Source organism: Triticum aestivum, chromosome 7B (genome assembly GCF_018294505.1).
Source record: "Triticum aestivum cultivar Chinese Spring chromosome 7B, IWGSC CS RefSeq v2.1, whole genome shotgun sequence".
NCBI classification, from domain to species: domain Eukaryota; kingdom Viridiplantae; phylum Streptophyta; class Magnoliopsida; order Poales; family Poaceae; genus Triticum; species Triticum aestivum.
Window position 1 is genome coordinate 606,590,253 of NC_057813.1, and position 21,870 is coordinate 606,612,122.

Sequence of the window (21,870 nt, forward strand, 5' to 3'; positions counted from 1 at the left end):
ACTTTTGAAAAATTCAAAGAGTTTCAGAACGAGGTTGAGAATCGGCTTGGCAAGACTATAAAGCTTATGTGATCTGATCGTGGAGGTGAGTACATGAGCCAGGAGTTTGATGATCATCTGAAAAGCCGAGGTATAGTACCTCAGCTCACACCTCCTGGTACGCCACAGAGAAACGGCGTGTCGAAACAGAGGAATGGGACCTTGTTGGACATGGTTCCGTCTATGATGAGCAAATCGGATTTACCCTTGTCATTCTGGGGATACGCTCTAGAAACTGCAGCTTTCACACTTAATAGGGTACCATCAAAATGCATAGACAAGACACCACATGAGATGTGGATTGGGAAGAGTCCCTGTCAGTCTTTTCTAAAGATTTGGGGTCGTGAAGCATTTGTCAAGCGACTTATGTCAGACAAGCTTACACCCAAGTCGGATAAATGCATATTCGTGGGATATCCGAGGGAAACCTTGGGATATAGCTTCTACAACCGGGAAGAGAACAAAGTGTTTGTTGCTCGGAACGGGGTTTTCCTTGAGAAAGAGTTTCTCAGTTGGGAGGCCAGTGGGAGGACGGTCCGACTCGAAGAAATTCGAGGACCACTCGGGGATGGCTCGGCTAGTGATGAGATCATACCGGAGTCAGTCTGGGAACCTGTAGTGGAAGCGGCACCGGAACCACGGAGGTCGGAAAGATTGCGCAGAGTGCATGATGTATTGTTGCTAGAAAGTGACGAGCCGGCCACATATGCGGAAGTGATGGTGAGTGAGGGAGTCCTGGATTAGGGGGTGTCCGGATGGCCGGACTATGACCTTTGGCCGGACTCCCGGACTATGAAGATACAAGATTGAAGACTTCGTCCCGTGTCCGGATAGGGACTTTCCTTGGCGTGGAAGGCAAGCTTGGCGATACGATATGAAGATCTCCTCCCATTGTAACCGACTCTATGTAACCCTAGCCCTCTCCGGTGACTATATAAACCGGATAGTTTTAGTCCGTAGGACGAACAACAATCATACCATAGGCTAGCTTCTAGGGTTTAGCCTCTCTGATCTCGTGGTAGATCAACTCTTGTACTACCCATATCATCAATATTAGTCAAGTAGGAGTAGGGTTTTACCTCCATCGAGAGGGCCCGAACCTGGGTAAAAACATCGTGTCCCTTGTCTCCTGTTACCATCCGCCTATACGCCCAGTTCGGGACCCCCTACCCGAGATCCGCCGGTTTTGACACCGACATTGGTGCTTTCATTGAGAGTTCCTATGTGTCGTCGCCGTCAGGAAGGATGCCGTACCCCGTCTTTAAAGACGGCGCTGTCGCTAAAGGAGCTTTGGCTATCGGTCAAACTCTCTGGCTAGGCAGGTTTTTGATGACCGCCTGTTCGGCCGCCGCGCCGACGATGACCTCTCAGGCCATCGAAAGCAATCTTCACATTAGCTCGGAACTCGTCGAGCAGTTAGATCCGACGGAGCTCTCTTCCCTGAATGAGCTCCTGGATCGCATTGCCACCCTGGGAGTCGCTACAGATTACGGCCAGATTGGGCTTAAACCCGATCAGAGAGAGATCGACTCTCCCCAGGTCACCCACCACGTTGAAGTGGTGGAAGAACAATGTGGCGCATCTTCGCCCGCTCTAAGGACCAGATGTGTCCGGATTCCCGACCCCTCCAAGCCGGATACCCGCGGAGGGGAGGATGTTGCCCAATTCCTGAACCTAAAGTCAGGCAGCTGGCCTGATTCATTGAATAATGTCCAAGAAAGCAAGCTTCCGAATTCGGAAACTTCTTGGCCCCTGAATATTTTATCGGGCAAGGTTCCGGATTTAAATCCACCCACCCACCCAACTATAAGGGATTTATCCCAAATACGGCAAGTGCCCGGGGAAACAATACACCACTATTGGGCCAGATTCCTCCTGGTTATGAACAGGATAAGGGACTGCCGCGAGGAAGAAGCAATTCCATTCTTCTGTAACAACTGCACGGACATCGGAATCCTCAACGCCATAAGTCGCCGCGAAATTACACGCTTCGCCGACTTGACATCCATAGTACGAAAGTACTGTGTGACAGAAAGCGTTCGGAAAACCGAAGATAAATTCTGGGACAATCCGGCCCTGAATTCAACACGAGTCCGAAACAAAAGGGCGCATTATCGCTAGGCACCTGAGCCAAACATCAAAAAACAAAAACCCTCTATAAGGTATGGGACCGTACTGGAGGGATGGCTCAATGGACCCTGTAAAATTCATAGTTCAGGGGAAGTCACACCGACTCACAGCCTTAGAGCATGTTGGATACTCCGGCAGGTGGCCAGAAGTGGCGAGGAGCTTCTAACTCCAGAATCCGAAGAACACCACCCCAGAAACGCCAGTACGGTGTCGACAGTCTTCAAGACCTTCGCATCAAACAATGCGAGGAAACGAACCCTCCGCAACCTTACCGAAGTCTACCAAGTAGCAACAATAAACCCATGGAGTGACACGGCTATTATTTTTAATGCCAATGACGAACCTAAATTCCGGACAGCCCAAGCACCAGCCGCATTGGTCCTCAGTCCGATAGTGGACGGCTTCCGACTTACAAAGGTACTCATGGACGGCGGCAGCGGACTTAACCTCATCTATGAGGAAACCCTGCGAAAAATGGAAATAGACTGGAGTCGCATTGAGCGAAGCAACACAACCTTCAGAGGAATAATACCGAGCCGGGAAGCGTGTTGTTCAGGGAAAATCACACTGGATGTGGTGTTCTGCACGCCGGATAATTACAGATCCGAGGAGGTCACATTTCAAGTGGCCCCGTTCAGCAGCGGATACCACGCTCTGCTAGGGCGAGAAGCATTTACAATTTTTCAAGCCATACCCCATTATGGGTATATGAAGCTCAAAATGCCCGGACCCAATGGAATCATCACTCTTGCAAGTGATCCGGACACAGCGCTCCGCGCCGAAAACAAGATAGCCGCACTGGCCCTGGAGGCATTATCCGAAGCCCTAGCGTCCAAGGAACTAACTGCGTTGCGCTCCACGGTGGACAAGGATGATGTGATACTAGATAAGAGATCCAAGTCCACCTCTTTCAAACCAGTGGACGAAATAGTCAAATTCCAGGTCCATCCAACGGACCCCACAAAAACAACCTCCATCGGGGCACAACTAAAACCCGATGTAGATGCCGCACTCAGAGAATTCCTGCAAGAAAATTGGGACATTTTTGCCTGGCACCCTTCAGACATGCCAGGAATCCCACGCAGGCTAGCTGAGCATAGCCTGAACATCCTAAAGGGGTTTAAGCCCGTTAAGCAGACTCTGCGGTGTTTCTCCGAACCCAAGAGACAAGCCATGGGAGAAGAGCTAGCAAAACTACTGGAAGCCGGATTCATCAGAGATATAAAACATCCGGACTGGCTAGCAAACCTGGTGATGGTACCAAAGAAGGACAAATCCTGGCGCCTATGTGTCGATTTTAAAGACCTAAATAAGGCCTGCCCAAAGGGTCCTTTCCCGCTCCCCCGAATTGATCAAATCATCGACGCCACCGCAGGACACGATTCATTGTGTTTCCTCGATGCATACTCTGGCTACCACCAAATCAAGATGGCAGAGTCAGACCAAGCCGCAATGGCATTCATCACCCCATACGGCCCATTCTGCTTCAACACGATGCCCTTCAGGCTCAAAAACGCCGGCGCAACATATCAGCGCATGATTCAGACATGTCTGGCCAACCAGATCGGCAAAACAGTTGAAGCATACGTAGATGACGTGGTCGTCAAAACCAAACACGTCAATAATCTAGTAGACGACTTGAGGCTCATGTTCGACAATCTCCGAACATATGACATTAAGCTCAACCCAGAAAAATGCGTTTTCGGCGTACCAGCCAGAAAGCTCTTGGGCTTCATTGTATCCGGTAGAGAAATTGAAGCAAACCCAGCCAAGATCCGAGCTCTGTCACAATTGGATACCCCAAAAGACCTCAAACAAATACAAAAATTGACAAGATGCGTGGCGGCTCTAAGCCGCTTTATCTCCCGCTTAGGAGAAAAGGCATTAGCCCTCTATCGCCTCCTGCGGCGCACTGAACACTTCGAGTGGACGGATGCCGCCACGGCCGGACTCGAAGAAATAAAAGCCATACTGGCAACAAATCCGGTCCTGGCCGCGCCCAACACGGGCGAGCCAATGCTATTATACATCACGGCAACCCATCAAGTTGTAAGCGCGGTGCTCATCGTCGAACGAGAAACGGACGGACACAAGTTCCCTCTCCAAGAACCAGTTTACTGCGTGTCCACTGTCCTAACTCCATGCAAGTCACGGTACCCGCATTATCAAAAGATAGCATACACGGTTTTCATGGCATCCCGGAAGCTGCGACACTATTTTCAAGAGTGTTCAATAACAGTGGCATCCGAAGTACCTCTTAATGATATTATAAACAACTGCGACGCAACGGGCTGGATTGCCAAATGGGCCATCGAGCTCCTCCCGTTCGACATAACTTACAGGCCAAGGCGAGCTATCAAGTCACAGGTTTTGGCTGACTTCATCGCCGAATGGACTGAAGCCGAGCTCCCTAAAGAGTACGGCGCATACTCCAACTGGATCATGCACTTCGACGGCTCCAAAATGTTGGCTGGCCTGGGGGCTGGCGTCGTTCTGATGTCCCCAACCGGAGATACAGTCTAGTACGTACTTCAGATAATGTACATGGATTCCAACAACGCAGCCGAATACGAGGCCCTTCTACATGGTCTCCGGATGGCGGTCTCCATGGGCATTCAGTGCTTAGAGGTCCGCGGGGATTCAAACCTCGCAATATCCCAAATAAATGGAGACTTCGACGCCAAGGATCCGAAAATGGCAGCTTACCGCAACGTCGTCTTAAAGATGTCAGCTCGGTTTGAGGGGCTCGAATTTCATCACATAGCCCGGGAGAATAACCAGGCAGCAGACGTATTGGCATGCATCGGCGCCAAGCGCGATGCCGTCCCTCCCAATATCTTCCTAGAGAGGTTGTTTAAGCCATCCGTATCATGGGAGGGAGAGTCCGGAAACAATAGCCCGGACACAACCACACTGCCCCTCACCGAACACTCTGACACAGTCGGTGGCTCCGCGAACGAAACAACACCATCAGCCCACACAATAATGGCAGTCATTGCCCCGTGGACAGAACCATTCCTAGCCTACCTAACTAGGCAGGAACTTCCCGAGGACCAAAATGAGGCCCGCTGCATAGTGCGGTGATCTAAAGCCTACAAAGTCCACGAGGGAGAGCTTTATAAGAAAAGCACAACAGGAGTCCTTCAAAGGTGTATCTCCGAAGAGGAAGGGCGAGACCTTCTGGCTGAAATTCATGCCGGACTTGGCGGGCACCACGCCGCAGCCCGGGCCCTTGTAAGCAAGGCCTTCCATACCGGATTTTATTGGCCAACGGCCCGGGCAGACGCTCAGGACTTAGTGCAGCGATGCGTCGGTTGCCAGTTATTCGCCAACCAAAGCCACATGCCGCCTACCGCCCTACAAACTATATCCATTACCTGGCCTTTTGCGATCTGGGGACTTGACATGGTTGGACCCCTTAAAGGAGGAACCCACAAGCAAAAATATCTACTGGTCATGGTGGACAAATTCACCAAATGGATAGAGGCCAAGCCTGTAAAGACGGCCGAATCCGGACCGGTGATAGACTTCATATCCAGGGTCGTACACCGTTACGGCGTCCCCCACAGCATCATAACTGATAATGGCACAAACTTCACGGCTGATGAAGTTAAAGCCGGGTGCAAAAACATGGGCATTAAGCTCGACTACGCTTCAGTCTATCACCCTCAAACCAATGGTCAAGTCGAGCGAGCCAACGTCTCATTATGAGCGGCATCAAACCCAGACTAGTGCGATCCCTCAAGGAATCTAACACGCACTGGGTAGAGGAGCTTGACTCCGTACTCTGGGGGCTGCGGACCATGCCGAATCGCACTATCGGATTCACACCATTTTTTATGGTATACGGCGCAGAGGCAGTACTGCCATGCGACATAATTCATGACTCACCTCGAGTGCGCATGTACGAAGAAAGAGAAGCCGAGCTCGATCGGCAGGACAACTTGGACGCATTGGAGGAGGAGCGCGATCTGGCAAAAGCTCGTTCCGCATTCTATCAACAGCAGGCTCGAAGATATCAAAGCAGAGAAGTACGGGCTAAAACTTACAACGTTGGCGAACTAGTTCTACGCCTGCCAGACAAGAAAAAGGACAAACTAAAGCCCAAATGGGAGGTTCCCTTCATCATCGTCCAAGTACTGACTGGTGGAGCGTACCGTCTACGAAACGCATCGGACAACCGACTCGAGCCGAACCCATGGAACGCAGCACGCCTACGAAGATTGTACGCCTAGCGCCGGACTCCGTGTTCGTCTCCTTCCTCTGTCCCCTTTTTATTTTATTTTCACATTAAGTTGTCTGGCATTTCTCTCCTTCTCCCTCCCCTTTTTCTTCTCCCAAGCCCTTAGGGGCTTGCTTGCGCATTGTTCGCACATACTTGACGCGCCACCCATGCTCATCCTACCTGGGGGCTTCTTTATCAGATGTTTATCTAAGTGGGCCTCATGCCCAAAACATGTGTGACACTTCCGCATGAACCTTTTATACACCATTATATGCATTGATATGACTTAAGTTTTGGCCAAGCTGGGTTGCCTGGCTCCTATGCTTATCCCTACGTTCTCGTTCGTTCGGCTAGGTGGTAAAGGGAGCACCTCTGCGATTGTTACTGCCGGGTCAGCCGGATGTGTACCTCAGACTGGGTGAAGCCAAAAGCTAGCATTCTTAAGGGAATATTCGGTCGGTGAACTAAAAGATGATTTTTCTTGTTTATTTATCTACCCCTAGATGCTTTTCTGTTCTTTCTTAGCAGTTCGGACATGCACTTTAGGGCATGCCTCCCAGGGAAAGGAACCCCTAACGGAACTATTCTCCCTGGAAGATGTTTCTTACTAACCATGTAATATCACATAACTAGTTGGGCACTTGTCTGCTAAAGCAATTATGACCCCTACGCCTTGTCTCCATGCATGCCCCGGTTCTTACATAATCGAGAGGGTATTCGGACACACTCCGGACTATAGGGTCCAGAGGTCGAAGCAAAAAGGTCCGCAATGACAAACGATCTACAATCCGGCTAGAAGGCATTTTTCATGTCATTTTAAATTACAGAGTCAATCCGACTCGGTGTATTCTTCTTCAATACCATCCAACAGACGGTCTAATTTACAATCCTGTTGAGAATACTTTGCAGCCAGCTCTACCTGGCCATATACCAAGCTGACAGCGATCTCCTTTCCGTCAGGACCCATAGGGCTGGCCTCGGTCATGTGGTTCGGGTCAGCCTTCGTGTACCGAGTCTTCACCATGGCCCAGGCCTCCCTGGCACCTTGACGACAGGCCAATATCTTCCACAACCGGAAGCGCTGCCGCACTCCCTCCAGATTCTTTGCAAGCTCCCCAAGGCCTTTGGGCGCGGAAAGGGATGGACACATAGCCTGGATGACATCCCGCATTGCCTGCCGAACTCGTTCGTGCAGTTGCAACAACTCGGGAAGAAGGTCCCCCGTTGAACCGGGCATTTCCTCCGCAGGACGACCTGTCAGCAGACCTATAGACATAGCTCTGTCAATCGACTTCTTCGCCAAAAAAATTTCCGAGAATTCTCTCAAGCACTTACTAAAAATGCCACGTCGAAGTCGCCGATTCTCCTTTACGGAAGCAGACAGCTGGATGCGAACATCCTTTAGTTCCTCGTACAGATGGGTATTGGCGTCTTGAAGTTTGTTCTTCTCTTGCCTCACCCTTGTCAGCATGCTCTCGCCAGCCTTTAGTTGGCATAGGAGTTGTTGCTTCTCCGGATTTACTCCGGCTTCATCTGGATTGTTATCGTCAGCATTGCACACATGCCACACTTTGCAATGGAAATATTTTTGGGAGCATACATTACCTGAGGGGGTCTCCTTGCCAATAGCTGAAACGGCCAGTGCGGCCTCGAGTTGGGCTTTGCACTCTGCCAGCTCCTGAGACAGTTGCGTGTTCTTCTCTGTAAGACCCTGCATAACATATGATCCTTAAAACAGTTATCTTAACTATTTCAAGTCTCGGGGGCTACTGACATATATAACTATCAGATTTACTCACCCGTATGTCTTTTACATACTGCTCCATGGCCCTGGCTAGACCATTTTGAGCGGAACGGAGGTACGCATCTCCTGTATTAAAGGCGTTTAACGCCTCTGGGGAAAAACATGCGTCCTGAAGAACAGTCCGGCGATGCCTGTGGTTCATGGCGCTCTCCACCTCTGAATTGGTGGCAGATAGCCCGTCTGCATCCTCTATCGGAGGAACGCCCAACGCGCGCCCCTTGTCCGCCTCCGCTTCCGGACTCGGCCTTGAAGTATGGCCGGTGGATATAGTCCGGCGGGCTCTCTTCTTCCTAAGGAGAACATGGGCGTTAGAATGACTTGAGGGCATAGACCCTAGGCGTGAAATTCGCACGCCGTACCGTTGCACCGGAGTCTCGATCTGGTCCGCACTTCTTTTTTGCCCGCTATCGGTGTCAAAACCGGCGGATCTCGGGTAGGGGGTCCCAAACTGTGCGTCTAGGCGGATGGTAACAGGAGACAAGGGACACAATGTTTTACCCAGGTTCGGGCCCTCTTGATGGAGGTAAAACCCTATGTCCTGCTTGATTGATATTGATATTGTGGATGTTTACAAGAGTGGATCTACCACGAGATCAAGGAGGCTAAAACCTAGAAGCTAGCCTATGGTATGATTGTAATAGTTGTTGTTGTGTCCTATGGACTAGAGCCATCCGGTTTATATAGACACCGGAGAGGGCTAGGATTACACAGAGTCGGTTACAATGGTAGGAGATCTACATATCCGTATCGCCAAGTTTGCCTTCCACACCAAGGAAAGTCCCATTCGGACACGGGGCGAAGTCTTCAATCTTGTATCTTCATAGTCTTGGAGTCCGGTCGATGATGATAGTCCGGCCGATGATAGTTCGGCTGATGATGGTAGTCCGGCTATCCAGACACCCCCTAATCCAGGACTCCCTCACCCGCCTAGCTTTAGCGGCCCTTGTTGGCTGCCCACCGCGGGCCCGGCACTCCGCCTCAAGGATTTCCCCTACAAAACGAAACACTATTGGTTTACAACATTCAAAATAAGGCATGGATGGATCTCCTTCAAAGTACCAGGACTTCAGTCTCGGCTACCTTTGAGGCTGGAAGTAATCCGGGATAGTCGGTCGTAATGGCCACTAAGGTGTTGTCCTTACTCAATTGATGAAACACCCCATCAATTAACTCCACACATAAGTCCGGATCCTCTTGGGAATCCGGATCGAGTGACCGTTCTGGGTCCTCGGGCTGTGGGGGAGGGCTGTTGATCTCCTTCACCATCTGGCGTAGCTCCTGCGTTAATATCGCCGGACTGAATACTCAATTATGGGAATTTCGAAAGCGGGTAGATAAGTGAAATTGTTTGCTTACCCAGCTCGGAGGTCTATACATGAAAAATCCGCCCCGTGGGTTGACACGGGTGAATTCCTCTTCTTATCCCTTGTACAGAGTGGATAAGATCTTCGTTAGAGTGGCAGCCGAATCTGGCCCCTTGCAACCACACCGGGTGGCGTCGTCCTCCCCGTTGAAATCCCACATGGAGTGGCCTCTGTACTGAAGTGGCTGCACCCCCCGCGTAATGCATGTGGCCATGACCTCGATCATGGTCAATCCTGAATGAGCCAACATTCTTATCCGGCTCATCAGGTAAAGGATGTCCCTGTCAGTTTCCCTTTGAGGGTTCCGTGGGCGTCAGCTCAGGCGTTTCTTTAACGGAGCGTTGTTAAACTCAGGGAGGCTGATTCGCACAGGGTCCGGCAGGGGGACGTCATCCATATAAAACCATTCTGAAGGCCAGTCCTCGGGCTCCTTCTTAGGGGTACCGGATAGGTATCCGGTCCCGGCGATGCGCCATAGTTCAGCTCCGCCCACTTGATAAATTGACCCCTCCTATGAGCGGGGCATAAGGCAGAACAACCTCTTCCGCAGTGCGAAATGGGCCTCGACACCCAAGAATAGCTCGTAGAGGGCCACGAAGCCCGCAACGTGCAGTATGGAGGCAGGTGTGAGGTGTGTAGCTGGAGGGCGTAGAACTCCAACAACCCTCAGAGAAACGGATGAATTGGAAATCCGAGTCCTCTTATTAAATAAGGGACTAGGCATACCCGCTCCCCTTGAGAAGGATTGGGGATGCTCTCCGCTTGCTCTCCGCCGCTATAGGTGGCGATCCCGGCTCGAACTAGGACCATATATGCTGGGGGGGGAGCCCCTTGGATTGAAGCACTACTAGCTTGCTATGCGGGATGGAGCATCTCTCCCAATCCCCAGGCTTGGGACTGGGAACACGAGAGGAGGAGCCGTGTCGGCTGTCCATGATGGAATGGATATTTGGTCAGAAGCGCTCCGATGAAAGCTTGCGAAGGGGAGATGGTGTGGTTCGGATCTAGATCCTCGTCTCTTTTTATAGGCAGCTTATTTGAGCCGCAAGGGGGGGGAATGTAAAAATACCCTGGTTTTTCGCATTCATTCGACATGTGGAAGATGGCCTTTATTGGGCGTGGAAGCCAAGGAGCGCAGCATTTATCAGAAGCCGGACACTATTCTACAAGTACATGGAGCTAGAGAAGAACCCGCCTTGCAATGCCGAAGACAATTTGCGCGCCGGACTCGTCATCATTGAAGCCTGGTTCGGGGGCTACCGAGGGAGTCCTGGATTTGGGGGTGTCCGGATGGCCAGACTATGACCTTTGGCCGGACTCCCGGACTATGAAGATACAAGATTGAAGACTTCGTCCCGTGTCCGGATAGGGACTTTCCTTAGCGTGGAAGGCAAGCTTGGTGATACGATATGAAGATCTCCTCCCATTGTAACCGACTCTATGTAATGCTAGCCCTCTCCGGTGTCTATATAAACCGGAGAGTTTTAGTCCGTAGGACGAACAACAATCATACCATAGGCTAGCTTCTAGGGTTTAGCCTCTCTGATCTCGTGGTAGATCAACTCTTGTACTACCCATATCATCAATATTAATCAAGCAGGAGTAGGGTTTTACCTCCATCGAGAGGGCCCGAACCTGGGTAAAAACATCGTGTCCCTTGTCTCCTGTTACCATCCGCCTAGACGCACAGTTCGGGACCCCCTACCCGAGATCCGCCGGTTTTGACACCGACAGTGAGCCCAGATTCCGAGGCATGGCTGGAGGCCATGAGATCCGAGTTAAAGTCCATGGATGAGAATCAAGTCTGGGACATGGTTGATCCGCCGCCAGGTGTAACAGCCATTGGTTGCAAATGGGTCTTTAAGAAGAAAACCGACGTGGATGGAAATGTTCAGACCCACAAAGCTCGGCTTGTCGCTAAAGGTTATGGACAAGTTCAAGGAATTGACTACGACGAGACTTACTCACCGGTAGCGATGCTGAAATCGGTGAGGATCATACTAGCTATAGCTGCATATTTCGATTACGAGATATGGCAGATGGATGTGAAAACGGCTTTGCTTCACGGAAATTTAACCGAGGACATGTATATGATACAGCCCAAGGATTTTGTCGATCCGACTAGCACTAGTAAGGTATGCAAGCTCAAGAGATCCATTTATGGGTTGAAGCAAGCATCTCGGAGTTGGAACATTCATTTTGATGAGGTCGTCACTGGTCTCGATTTCATCAAAAGCAAAGAGGACTCTTGTTTATACAAGAAGTTAAGTGGGAGCTTGATAGTGTTTTTGATTTTGTATGTGGATGACATATTGTTGATCGGGAACAATGTTTCGATGCTAAACTCGGTAAAGGAATCATTGAATAGCAAGTTTTCGATGAAAGACCTTGGTGAGGCAGTGTATATTTTAGGCATTAAGATCTATAGAGATAGATCGAGGAGGCTACTTGGCTTAAGCCAGAGCACGTACATAGATAAAGTGTTGAAGCGGTTCAACATGAGTGAGGCAAAGAAAGGGTTCTTGCCGCTCTCACATGGTATAAGGCTAAGCGAGACTCAGAGTCCTTCGACATCTGATGAGCGAAGCAGGATGAGTAGGATTCCGTATGCCTCGGCAATCGGATCCATCATGTATGCCATGATATGTACAAGGCCTGATGTTGCTTTTGCAATAAGCCTAACAAGTAGATACCAGGCAAACCCAGGTGAGAGTCACTGGGCAGCGGTAAAGACTATTTTGAAATACCTGAAAAGGACTAAAGAGATGTTCCTAGTTTGTGGAGGAGAGGAAGAGCTCGTCATAAGGGGTTACGCCGATGCTAGTTTCCAAACTGACAGAGATGATTGTCGATCATAGTCCGGATTCGTGTACGTCCTGAACGGAGGAGCAGTGCACTCGATGAGTTCCAAGCAGGATACGGTGACCGATTCTACCACAGAAGCCAAATACATTGCGGCTTGTGAAGCTGCAAAGGAAGGTGTTTGGATCCGGCATTTTCTGGATGATCTTGGTATTTTCCCAGCCTTGGTGAAATCGTTGGACCTTTATTGTGATAATTCTGGTGCCATCGCACAAGCCAAGGAGCCGAGGAATCACCACAAGGCCAGACATATAGATAGGAAATATCACCTGATACGAAAGATCGTAAAGAATGGTGATGTAGAGTTATGCAAGATTCACATGGATGCAAATGTTGCAGATCCGTTGACTAAGCCGCTTCCACAACCCAAGCATGAGGGGCACATTAGAGCTATGGGCATTCGATGTCTATTTGATTGACTCTAGTGCAAGTGGGAGACTATTGGAGATATGCCCTAGAGGCAATCATGTATGATGATATTTCCTATGTGTTTATGAATAAAGATAGTCCTTGGACATTATCAAAGCATGTATATCAGCAAGTATGTGACTTGTCTATGGGACTATGCATTGTATGATGATTGTCCTAAAAGGTCCCTAGTCGAAAGGGCTGTGTGGACGCACAGCCGACTAGACTAGCATATGACACGGTCGATGGCTCGGTCTCACTAGCCATGGAGCATTGGATGCTAACCGGATAGTATGGACTTGGAAAGGTCTGGTCGGATTCGACGTAGTCGGATCTGAGTCGAGATAAGGTCCGAGTCGGACAAACCCAACTATGAGACGCAACGATATGTCATATGTGAGTCTCTAGTACAACATATGTTCTATGTCCTAAGACCTGAGCTGACACATGTATTCGGGATGGTGACAGACTTGCTTTGGGCCGACCAAACGCTACTCCGTGACTGGGTAGTTACAAAGGTAGGTTTCGGGTTTGTCCAGTCCCATGCTGCGAGACATGGTCGAGCAAGATGGTATTTGCCCCTCCTATCAGGAGAGATATACTCTGGGCCCCTCGTGTGATCCGACCAGGATAAGCATGGCCATGTGACAAGGATTATGAGATAATCCGGATAGTGGTCGGTATCACTGGGACGAGAAAGAGGTTGGGCTAGCACAAGGATGACAGTCTCGTCTTGAGCCCTACAACATATATCGTGTGGCAAAGGGAACAGAAGTGTGACATGTTGTACAGGTTCGCCTAACCAGCTTCATAGTCTGCTTGGTGGTCGGCACGCCTTGCTAGAGGCCACTACCAACCGTGCAGGTCGGAGGTGATCTGAACTGTGACCAAGCTGACTTGAACCTAAGGGGTCGCGTGATATGTCTCCAACGTATCTATAATTTTTGATTGTTCCATGCTATTATATTACCTGTTTTGGATGTTTATGGGCTTTATTTTATACATCTTTATCATTTTTGGGACTAACCTACTAACCGGAGGCCCAGCCCATATTGTTGTTTTTTTGCCTATTTCAGTATTTCGAAGAAAAGGAATATCAAACGGAGTCCAAACGGAATGAAACCTTCGGGAGCATGATTTTTGGAACGAACAAGATCCGGAGGGCTTGGTGTGCAAGTCAAGAAACAGCCGGAGCCTCCACGAGATAGGAGGGTGCCCCCCCCCTGTAGGGCGCTCCCCCTGTCTCGTGGGACCCTCGGGCGTCCACCGACGTACCTCTTCCTCATATATATACCTACGGACCCCGAAAACATCCAGTGGCACCACGAAACACAATTTCCACCACTGTAACCTTCTGTATCCGCGAGATCCCATCTTGGAGCTTTCGCCGGCACTCTGCCGGAGGGGGAATCGACCATGGAGGGCCTCTACATCAACATCCTTGCCCCTCCTATGAGTTGTGAGTAGTTTACCACAGACCTACGGGTCCATAGTTATTAGCTAGATGGCTTCTTCTCTCTTTTTGGATCTCAAACAATGTTCTCCCCCTCTCTTGTGGAGATCTATTCAATGTAATCTCTTTTTGTGGTGTGTTTGTTGAGATCCAATGAATTGTGAGTTTATGATCAGATTTATCTATGGATATTAATTGAATCTTCTCTGAATTCTTTTATGTATGATTGAGTTATCTTTGTAAGTCTCTTCGAATTATCGGTTTGGTTTGGCCTACTAGATTGATCTTTCTTGCCATGGGAGAAGTGCTTAGCTTTGGATTCAATCTTGCGGTGTTCTTACCCAGTGACAGAAAGGGTTGCAAGACACGTATTGTACTGTTGCCATCGAGGATAACAAGATGGGGTTTATATCATATTGCATGAGTTTATCCCTCTACATCATGACATCTTACTTAATGTGTTGCTCTATTCTTATGAACTTAATACTCTAGATGCATGCTGGATAGCGGTCGATGTGTGGAGTAATAGTAGTAGATGCAGGCAGGAGTCGGTCTACTTGTTATGGATGTGATGCCTATATACATGATCATGCCTAGATAACGTCATAATTATTCGCTTTTCTATCAATTGCTCGACAGTAATTTGTTCACCCACCGTAATACTTATGCTCTCGAGAGAAGCCTCTAGTGAAACCTATGGCCCCCGGGTCTATCTCTTATCTTATTTGCTTTCAATCTATTTTTATTTGCATCTTTACTTTCTTGCATCTATATCATAAAATACCAAAAATATATCTATCTTATCATACTATCTCTATCAGATCTCACTTTATTGCGTTGGTTGCGAGTTCTCAGTTTGTTTGTGTAGGCGCGTGGGACTTTGGAGGAGCCTCCTACTGGATTGATACCTTGGTTCTCAAAAACTGAGGGAAATACTTACGCTACACTTGCTGCATCACCCTCTCCTCTTCGGGGAAAACCAACGCTTGCTCAAGACGTAGCAAGAAGGATTTCTGGCGCCGTTGCCGGGAGAGATCTTCGCTCAAGTGAAGACATACCAAGTACCTATCACAAACTCATCTCCCTCGCATTTACATTATTTGCCATTTGCCTCTCGTTTTCCTCTCCCCCACTTCACCCTTGCTGTTTTATTAGCCCTCTCTTTCCCAATCTCTTCCTCTCTTTTCCGCTTGCCTTTTTCTGTTTGCTTGTGTGTTGGATTAATTGTTGCCATGGCACAAGATAATACCAAATTGTGTGATTTCTCTAACACCAATAATAATGATTTCCTTAGTACTCTGATTGCTCCTCTTAATGATGTTGAGTCTTGTGAAATCAATGCTACTTTGCTGAATCTTGTTATGAAAGATCAATTCGCCGGCCTTCCTAGTGAAGATGCCGCTACTCATCTAAATAATTTTGTTGATTTGTGTGATATGCAAAAGAAGAAAGATACGGATAACAATATTGTCAAATTTAAGTTATTTCCGTATTCACTTAGAGATCATGCTAAAGTTTGATTTTCGTCTTTGCCTAAAAATAGTATTGATTCTTGGAACAAGTGCAAAGATGCTTTTATCTCTAAGTATTTTCCTCCCGCTAAGATCATCGCTCTTAGGAACGATATTATGAATTTGAAACAAGTTGATCATGAGCATGTTGCCCAATCTTGGGAAAGAATGAAATTGATGCTTTGCCATTTCCCTACTCATGTTTGAATTTATGGATGATCATACAAAACTTTTATGACGGTTTGAACTTTGCTTCTAGAAATCTCTTAGATTCGGCCGCAGGAGGCACCTTTATGGAAATCACGTTAGGAGATGCTACAAAACTTCTTGACAATATTATGGCTAATTATTCTCAATGGCACACCGAAAGATCTTCTAGTAAAAAAGTGCATGCTATAGAAGAAATCAATGTTTTGAGTGGAAAGATGGATGAACTTATGAAGATGTTTGCTACTAAAAATAATCCTCGTGATCGTAATGATATGCCTTTGTCTTCCTTGATTGAGAATAATAATGAATCTATGGATGTGAATTTTGTTGGTAGGAACAGTTTTGGAAACAATGCTTATAGAGGAAATTTCAATGCTAGACCGTTCCCTAGTAATTCCTCTAATAATTATGGAAATTCCTACAGTAATCCTTATAGTAATTTTAATAAGATGCCCTCTGATTTTGAGAATAGTGTGAAAGAATTTATGATTTCTCAAAAGAATTTTAATGCTTTGCTTGAAGAAAAATTGCTCAAAGTTGATGATTTGGCTAGGAACGTTGATAGAGTTTCGCTTGATGTTGATTCTCTTAAACTTAGACCTTCTCCTCCTAAGCATGATACCAATGAGTCTCTCAAAGTGATGAGAATTTCCATTGACGAGTGCAAGGAAAGAACCGCTAGATTGCGTGCTAAGAAAGATAGCTTTATAAAACTGTGTTCTTCTAGTTTCCGTGAAAATAATGATGAGGATCTTAAAGTTATTGATGCCTCTCCTATTAGATCTATGTTTTGCAATATGAATTTTGATGATTATGGGACTGATGATGAATCAACTTTGTCTAGAAGGCGTCCCAAGAATTCGGAGTCTTTAGATCTTAATGCTAAATTTGGTAAAAGAGAGATTGGAGAATCCTCAACTTCTAATAATATTGAACCTTCTATCTTGGATTTCAAGGAATTTGACTATGATAATTGCTCTTTAAAAGGTTGTATTTCCTTGTTGCAATCCGTTGTTAATTCTCCTCATGATTATAGTCAAAACAAAGCTTTTACCAAACATATTGTTGATGCCTTGATGCAATCTTATGATGAAAAACTTAATTTGGAAGTTTCTATACCTAGAAAACTTAATGATGAGTGGGAACCTACTATAAAGATTAGAATTAAAGTTTTGAGTGTTTTTCTTTGTGTGATTTGGGTGCTAGTGTTTCCACAATTCCGAAAACTTTATGTGATATTGTAGATTTTCATGATCTTGATGATTGCTCGTTAAATTTGCACCTTGCGGATTCCACCATTAAAAAGCCTATGGGAAGGATCAATGATGTTCTTATTGTTGAAAATAGAAATTTGGTGCCCGTAGATTTTATCGTTCTTGATATAGATTGGAATCTTTCTTTCCCTATTATTCTTGATAGACCTTTCCTTAGAACGATTGGTGCGATTATCGATATGAAAGAAGGGAACATTAGATTCCAATTTCCCTTAAAGAAAGGCATGGAGCAATTTCCAAGAAAGAAAGTCAAATTACCTTATGAATCTATCATGCATGCTACTTATGAATCAAGTGCCAAAGATGGCACTCGTTAGATCTATCTTCGCTTTTATGCCTAGCTAGGGGCGTTAAACGATAGCGCTAGTTGGGAGGCAACCCAATTTTCTTTATGTTTTTTGTTTTTGTTCCTGTTTAGTGTTAAATTTTGTTTCTACTTTCTGTTTAGATGTGTTTTTATCTTTTGTTTAGTGTTTGTGACAAGTAGAACCTATAGGATAAACTATGATGATGGTTGATTTGATTCTGCTGAAAAACAGAAAATTTGCGCTCACGATAAAAACTTCAATAAATCACAGAAACGTGCTTTTGCATTGATTCTTTTTTATACTGATTAATAAACAAATTTTCCAGTACGTCCTATTTTGGTAGGATTTTTAGAGTTCCAGAAGTTTGTGTTAGTTACAGATTTCTACAGACTGTTCTGTTTTTGACAGATTCTGTTTTTCGTGTGTTGTTTGCTTATTTCAATGCATCTATGGCTAAAAAAATAGTTTATAAACCATAAGGAAGTTGGAATACAGTAGTTTTCACACCAAAATAAATAAAGAATGAGTTCATTGCAGTAACTTATGTGGTGGTTTTGTTTTCTTTCACTAACGGAGCTTATAAGATTTCCTGTTGAGTTTTGTGTTGTGAAGATTTCAAGTTTTGGGTAAAGCTTTTATGGACTATGGAATAAAGAGCGGCAAGAGCCTAATCTTGGGGATGCCCAAGGAACCCCAAGATATTCAAGAATAGCCAAAAGCCTAAGCTTGGGGATGCCCCGGGAAGGCATCCCCTCTTTCGTCTTCGTTCATTGGTAACTTTACTTGGAGCTATATTTTTATTCACCACATGATATGTGTTTTGCTTGGAGCGTCGTGTATTATATTGGTCTTTGCTTGTTAGTTTACCACAATCATCCTTGCTGTACACACCTTTTGGGAGAAGCCTATTTGATTAGAATTTTCTAGAATACTCTAATGTGCTTCACTTATATCTTTTGAGCTTGATAGTTTTTGCTCTAGTGCTTCACTTATATCTTTTAGAGCATGGTGGTGGATTAATTTTGAAGAAATTGCTAGTCTCTCATGCTTCACTTATATTATTTTGAGAGTCTTTTAGAACAGCATGATATTTTCTATGGTTATAATTTGGTCCTAGAATGATGAGCATCCAAGTTGGGTATAATAAAAACTATCATAGGATCTGAATTGGATGCTATGATCAATTTGATGCTTGATAATTGTTTTGAGATATGGAGGTAGTGATATTAAAGTCATGCTAGTTGGGTGATTATGGATTTAAAGAATGCTTGTGTTGAACTTTGTGATTCCCGTAGCATGCACGTATAGTGAACCGCTTTGTGATGAAGTTGGAGCACAATTTTATTTATTGAATGTCTTCCTTATGAGTGGCAGTCAGGGACGAGCGATGGTCTTTTCATACCAATCTATCTCCCTAGGAGCATGCGCGTAGTGCTTTGGTTTTTGATGACTTCTAAATTTTTGCAACAAGTATATGAGTTCTTTTGACTAATGTTGAGTCCATGGATTATACGCACCCTTTTCACCCCTCCATTATTGCTAGCCTCTCTTGTACCGTGCAACTTTCGCCGGTACCATACAGCCACCATATACCTTCCTCAAAACAGCCACCATACCTACCTATTATGGCATTTCCATAGCCATTCCAAGATATATTGCCATGCAACTTTCCACCGTTCTGTTTATTATGACATGTTTCATCATTGTCATATTGCTCTTTGCATGATCATGTAGTTGACATCGTATTTGTGGCAAAGCCACCATCATAATCTTCATACATGTCGCTCTTGATTCATTGCATATCCCGATATACCGCTGGAGGCATTCACATAGAGTCATATCTTGTTCTAGCTTTGAGTTGTAATTTTTGAGTTGTAAATCCATAAAATTATGATGATCTTCATTATTAGAGCAATGTCCCAGTGAGGAAAGGATGATGAAGACTATGATTCCCCCACAAGTTGGGATGAGACTTCGGACTTAAGAAAAAAAGAAAGAAAAAAAAGAGAAAGTCCAAAAAGAAAAAGGAAAAAAAGAAGGTCAAAGAAAAAAAAAAGGAGAAAAAAAAGAATGAGAGAAAAAGAGAGAAGGGACAATGCTACTATCTCTTTTTCCACACTTGTGCTTCAAAATAGCATCATGATCTTCATGATAGAGAGTCTCATATGTTGTCACTTTCATATACTAGTGGGAATTCTTCATTATAGAACTTGGCTTGTATATTCCAATGATGGGCTTCCTCAAAATGCCCTAGGTCTTCGTGAGCAAGCAAGTTGGATGCACACCCACTAGTTTTCTTTTGTTGAGCTTTCATATATTTATAGCTCTAGTGCATCCGTTGCATGGCAATCCCTACTCACTCACATTGATATGAATTAATGGGCATCTCCATAGCCCGTTGATACACCTAGTTGATGTGAGACTATCTTCTCCTTTTTGTCTTCCCCACAACCACCGTTCTATTCCACATATAGTGCTATGTCCATGGCTCACGCTCATGTATTGCGTGAAAGTTGAAAGAGTTTGAGATTATTAAAGTATGAAACAATTGCTTGGCTCATCATCGGGGTTGTGCATTATTAAATATTTTGTGTCATGAAGATAGAGCAACAGCCAAACTATATGATTTTGTAGGGATAACTTTCTTCGGCCATGTTATTTTGAGAAGACATGATTACTTTGCTTAGTATGCTTGAAGTATTACTATTTTTTTATGTCAATATGAATTTTTATTTTGTATTATTTGGATCTGAACATTCATGCCACATTAAAGAAATTTACATTGAGAATTATGCTAGGTAGCATTCCACATCAAAAATTCTTTTTTTATCATTTACCTACTCGAGGACGAGCAGGAATTAAGCTTGGGGATGCTTGATACGTCTCCAACATATCTATAATTTTTGATTGTTCCATGCTATTATATTACCTGTTTTGGGTGTTTATGGGCTTTATTTTATACATCTTTATCATTTTTGGGACTAACCTACTAACCGGAGGCCTAGCCCATATTGTTGTTTTATTGCCTATTTCAGTATTTCGAAGAAAAGGAATATCAAACGGAGTCCAAACGAAATGAAACCTTCGGGAGCGTGATTTTTGGAACGAACAAGATCCAGAGAGCTTGGAGTGCAAGTCAAGAAACAGCCGGAGCCTCCATGAGATAGGAGGCCCCCCCCCTATAGGGCGCGCCCCTGTCTTGTGGGACCCTCGTGCGTCCACTGACGTACCTCTTCCTCCTATATATACCTACGGACCCCGAAAACATCCAGGGGCACCACGAAACACAATTTCCACCACCATAACCTTCTGTATCCGCGAGATCCCATCTTGGAGCCTTCGCCGGTACTCTGCCGGAGGGGGAATCGACAATGGAGGGCCTCTACATCAACATCCTTGCCCCTCCTATGAGTTGTGAGTAGTTTACCATAGGCCTACGGGTCCATAGTTATTAGCTAGATGGCTTCTTCTCTCTTTTTGGATCTCAATACAATGTTCTCCCTCTCTCTTGTGGAGTTCTATTTGATGTAATCTATTTTTGAGGTGTGTTTGTTAAGATTCGATGAATTGTGAGTTTATGATCAGATTTATCTATGGATATTAATTGAATCTTCTCTGAATTCTTTCATGTATGATTGAGTTATCTTTGCAAGTCTCTTTGAATTATCGGATTGGTTAGGCCTACTAGATTGATCTTTCCTGCCATGGTAGAAGTGCTTAGCTTTGGATTCAATCTTGCGGTGTTCTTACCCAGTGACAGAAAGGGTTGCAAGACACGTATTGTATTGTTGCCATCGAGGATAACAAGATGGGGTTTATATCATGTTGCATGAGTTTATCCCTCTACATCATGTCATCTTGCTTAATGCGTTGCTCTGTTCTTATGAACTTAATACTCTAGATGCATGCTGGATAGCAGTCGATGTGTGGAGTAATAGTAGTAGATGCAGGAAGGAGTCAGTCTACTTGTTATGGATGTGATGCCTATATACATGATCATGCCTAGATAACGTCATAATTATTCGTTTTTCTATCAATTGCTCGACAGTAATTTGTTCACCCACCGTAATACTTATGCTCTCGAGAGAAGCCTCTAGTGAAACCTATGGCCCCCGGGTCTATCTCTTATCTTATTTGCTTTCAATCTACTTTTATTTGCATCTTTACTTTCTTGCATCTATATCACAAAATACCAAAAATATATCTATCTTATCATACTATCTCTATCAGATCTCACTTTCGCAAGTGGCCGTGAAGGGATTGACAACCCCTTTATTGCGTT